The sequence below is a fragment of the Gekko japonicus genome, unplaced genomic scaffold (genome assembly GCF_001447785.1).
Source record: "Gekko japonicus isolate JY-2015 unplaced genomic scaffold, Gekko_japonicus_V1.1 scaffold29, whole genome shotgun sequence".
Classification (NCBI taxonomy): Eukaryota; Metazoa; Chordata; class Lepidosauria; order Squamata; family Gekkonidae; genus Gekko; species Gekko japonicus.
The window spans coordinates 133,596-138,747 of NW_015172003.1; positions in this window are offsets into that span (position 1 = coordinate 133,596).

Below are 5,152 nucleotides of genomic sequence, written 5' to 3' on the forward strand. Positions count from 1 at the left end.
GGAGGAGGAGGAGGAGGAGGAGTAGGGGGAGGAGATTGGATTTATACCCCGCCCTTCACTTGGAGTCTCAGAGCGGCTTACAAACTCCTTTCCCTTCCCCTCCCCCACAACAGACACCCTGTGAGGTGGGTGGGGCTGAGAGAACTCTGACACAAACTGCTCTTTTTCAAGGACAGCTGTGCCAGAGCTTGTGACTGACCCAAGGTCACATCAGCAGGTGCAAGTGGAGGAGTGGGGAATCAAACCCGGTTCTCCCAGATTAGAGTCCACACACTTAACCACTACACCAAACTGGGTTAGGGTTGTGGTTAGTGATTTAAACTAGTGTTGGAGTTACTTGGGTTAGGGTTAGGTTTAGGGTTTATGGTTAGAGTTATGTTAGTCATGTAGGCTGGGGAAGGGTTAGGGTTAGGCATTTCCCGGCTTGCCTTCCTTGGCAGGTGGGCCAGGGAAGGTGTGGGGGGCTCTCCTGCCTGCTAAAATGCCTCCGTGCTCTGTACAGAGCCTTCCCCGGCTCACCTGCCTTGGCGGGCAGGCCAGAGGCAGTGCTTACTGCATGTGCCTGACTCTTGGGCTCATTACTGCCACAACGCCGTCCCAGGGAGTTCCAGCTGGAAATGACCCCTTCATATGTCACCTCGAAGGGGAGTGTCCGCTGAACATGAGAGTATATGACATGTGGGGGTCCAATTTTTATTTTGGGTGCAGGGGGCTCTTCCTTATTCAAATCTTCTTTGAAATACAGGCCTTTGGGAGGCACTCCAAATAGAAGGTCATGGTGCCAGAACCAATATTTGGACCAGTCATCTCCATATGTCTTCTTGCAGGGGATTGTCTCCAGAGCCTGTTGATGAGTCCTTCGGGGTGGTCCAAAGATTATTTTGGGGTACAGCTTGACCCTAGTATCTGCCTGTGTAATTGTCCAGGAGCCACTGCACTTTGGAGCAGCTGGCACAAGATCCACACTTTGGATCAGGACACAGCATATGTCCCCTCAAAGGAGAGAGGCTGCTGAATATGGGGGTGTATGAATTGTGGGGGTCCAAACCTCATTTTTGGTGCAGAGGGCACTTCCTCATTCAAATATTCTTTGAAATGCAGGCCTCTGGGAGGCAGTAAAAATAGAAGGTCATGGTGCCGGAACCAGTGTTTAGACTGGGCGTCACTGTATGTCATCTTCCAGGGGACAGTCTCCAGAGTGTGGGGATGTGTCAGTTTGGGTGGTCCAAAGATTGTTTTGGGGTGCAGCCTGGTCCTAGTGTCTGCCTGTGTAATTGTGCTGGGGACACCTCACTTTGGAGTATCTGGCACAAGAACATGTGGGGGTCCAAACTTTATTTTGGGTGCAGGGGCCACTTCCTTACTCAAATCTTCTTTGAAATACAGGCCTTTGGAAGGCACTCTGTGTAGAAGGCCATGGCGCTGGAACCAGTGTTTGGACCAGGCATCACTGTATGTCATCTTGCACGGGACAGTGTCCAGAGTGGGGTGGTCCAAAGATTGTTTTGGGGTGCAGCCTCACCCTAGGGTCTGCCTGTGTGATTTTCCTGGGGCACCAGACTTTGGAGCAGCTGGCACAAGAACCGTGTGTTGGACCAGGACATGGCATATATTCCCACAAAGGGGAGAGTCCATTGAACATGCGGGTGTATGAAGAGTGTAGGTCTAGACCTCATTTTCGGTAGAGGGCACTTCCTTATTCAAATCTTCTTTGAAATACAGGCCTTTGGAAGGCACTCTGAATAGAAGGTCATGGCGCCAGAACCAGTGTTTGGACTGGGCATCACTGTATGTCATCTTGCAGGGGACAGTCTCCAGAGTAGGGGGATGTGTCATTTGGGGTGGTCCAAAGATTGTTTTGGGGTGCTGCCAGGCCCCACTGTCTACCTGTGTGACTTCCCTGGGGGCACCTCACTTTGGAGTAGCTGGCACAAGAACCGCCCTTTGGATCAGGACACAGCATATGTCTCCTCGAAGGGGATAGATCACTGAACATGGAGGTATATGACATGTGGCAGTCCAAACCTCATTCCAGGATGTAGTGGGCAAACAGTCAAACCAGTTCCTTATTCAAATCTTTTCTTGAAATACAGGCTTCTTGCATGCACCTGAAATGGAAGCCTGTGGCTCCGGAACCAGTGTTTGGACCGGGCATCACTGTATGACACCTTGCAGGGAACAGTCTCCAGAGCATGGGGATGAGTCCTTTGCGGTGGTTCAAAGATTGTTTTGGGGTGCAGCTTGGCCCCAGTGATTGCCTGTGTGATTGTCCTGGGGGAACCTCTCTTTGGAGCAGCTGGCACAAGAACCGCCCTTTGGACCAGGACACAACATATGTCCCCTCAAACAGGAGAGTCCGCTGAACTTGGAGGTGTTTGAAGTTTGAGGGTCCAAATCTTATTTTGGGGTTCAGAGCTTTTAAACTCTCTTCAGTGTTTTTGGATGAATTCATTAATAAGATGCAAATAAGGAATGAATAAGGAACTGGGAATAAGGAACCAACTTCAGCCTTGCCTGATTGTAGGAGGTTTGAAGAAATGCATCTGAAGGAAGAGACTCTCTACAACAAACTTATACAGGAACAAAATTGTTGCAGTGCCACAAGACTCCTGTTTACTTTTACTGCAACAGGATAACATGACTACCTCTTTAGAGCTACATTCTCCCCACCACCACCACTACCCTGAAGATGCACATAGTAAAGTTGCCCCCACCTCCTTCCATGGCATGAGAATGGGATACATTAGTCCTAATGTTGGCCTGGAAAAGGTCTTATTGCTTTCAACATGTTGCCGCTGCCAGCCTTTCTAGTGAGATGATTTGGTGGTGCACTTATTTAGAGAAGTGGAAGTTTTAATTACAGATTGTGCCAGCATAAACACTAAACAGTAAGAGGCTTAGCAAAGACCAAATATCCAGCAGCATTAAATTGAAAATGAACCCGCTGTGTCATTAGAGACTCTTGCAGTTGCACAAGAAACCCAAACAAGCAATGAGGAAGGGTGCAGACCAGGAAGCGACTGGAACAATACAAAACAGGGAGGCCCAAGGGGTGCCGTCCAAGCTACTGCTGAAAAAAGTAGTAGTCATCATACTTAGCATTTCTGTAGCACTTTAAATGTTTGAATGCTTCATGTGCATCATCACAGTGATCCTTACAACAACCCTGTAGGTAGACCAGTATTGATATGCCCATATTGCTGGCAGCGGGGAGGGGGGATGAAGCCAAGGAAAAAGTTTGATATGTCCAGACAGTAGTATAGACCACAGTCTCTAACCCTTTACCCATGGATCTTTCTGAACCATTTTATTACAGAACAGCCCTATTACCTGTGTTGAAAAGCCTTCTTTAATAGTGCAGTTATGAATAGTGGTGGAAAGCCAGAAGAGTGGGAGCCTTCCTAACCTTGTCAGGCAGAGCATTCCAGACAGTGGGGGCCCCACCAGAGAATATACATGTACAGTCAGTTGTTGATTTTGCCCATTTGCAGGTTGGCACCTGCAAAAGCCCCTGCTCTGATGAGCAAAGACAATAGGAAGAGAAGCAGCCTCACAGACGTGAGGGGCCAAAGCTATGAAGGGCTATGTATGTGATAAGACACATATAACCTACCCCATATATCAATGATTTCCCACATCTTACTGATTTGTTACCTTCTGTGCCGTTTCATTCATTTAATTAGCTCCTCGGAGGCTTAACACAGCTTTTCTTTCTCTCTCCGATCTGGCAGCCACACGCTAATGGAAAATCATTACCTTGAGGGGAGGGGAAGAGCACCTTTCCATTGCTCTTACCCTGCTAAAAGTCTGTGATTTATGATGGTCTCTTTGCTCTTTCCATTGGGGAATGCCATCTGCCCAAAGTGGCATCCCAGTTCTAAGAGATAAATGGGCATTCAACCAGATTTTTTTAAATTGCAGAAACCAGAAAACGTCTATACACTTCCATATGTTTAAACCAAGGGTGGCGTGATGCATTACTTCCCAGAGTGCAGGGAGGTGAAGTCCAAGATTTTTTATAAAGAGGAGTCTATATTTGCTAGCCTATTTAAAGGTGTTAGGTCTGAATGACTCTTTTGACCTTGCTTGGCTTCCTCCTAGGGTTGCCAGCTCTTGTGCAATTCCTGGAGATCTGGGGGTGGCTCCTGGGAGAGGCAGAGTTCAGGGAGGGGAGGGACTTCAGCAGCCAGGGAATGCTATAGACCAGGCATGTCCAACTTCGAACAGGTAGTGATCTATTTTTTTCTGGCCAAAAGTGCCGGTGATTTACCACCATGAAAATAAAGTTTCAAATTAGTTTCAAGTTAGATTTTAACCCACTAAAGTTGGGTTCCACCGCCTCCCCCCCCCCCCCATTTATAATGCACCTTCTGTCATTTGCTGGTAAGCAAATGACAGCAAAAACAACAGAGAGACAAAGATCCAGAAAGAACTGCAAACATTTTTTAATTTTATTTTATACCAGGAGACCAAGTGGGGCTGGTGATCTACCTCTGACCCCTCCATGATCTACCTGTTGGACATACCTGCTATAGACATTAACTTCCAAAGCTGCCATTTCCTCCAGAGGAACTGTTCCATCATCCAAAGAACAGCCATAATTCCAGGACTCCAGGCCCCACCTGGTGGCTGGCAAGCCAATTACCTCCACTCTTGTTTGCAGTAGCTCCAGAGCCCTCTACTTCTTCCTCACCAGGTATGCTGTTGACAGCACTTGTAGCAGCTTTCTTAGCTTACCTTCCCACTCTCTAGCAACCTTTTCTTCGGTGACTTGTTTTTTTAAGTCTGTTGAGGGGGGTGAGTTTTCTCTTTTCTCATTTGCTGGAGGTCTGCAACCACTCCACCTCCCTTGCCAAAGTCAGGGAAGTTTAGCCAGACATTTTATTAACAACCTGGTTCTGTGAACTACAAAAGTAAATGGCATATACCAGGTGTTATGTTTTGAGTTATTTCTAAGCTGTTTAGTAATGGTTTGTGCTAAGGCACCCTAGTTTCCTCTGCTGTGATTGGCTGCGTAATAAAGACCTTCTCGTGGTCCTAAAGCCATACAGGGTATCCTATCAGAAAGCTCCGCTTAGGTTCAATCAGACGTCATGAAAGTAGTTACATTGTATATAGTTCAGTGTGGAACAGTATAAGTTTGGATACCGCT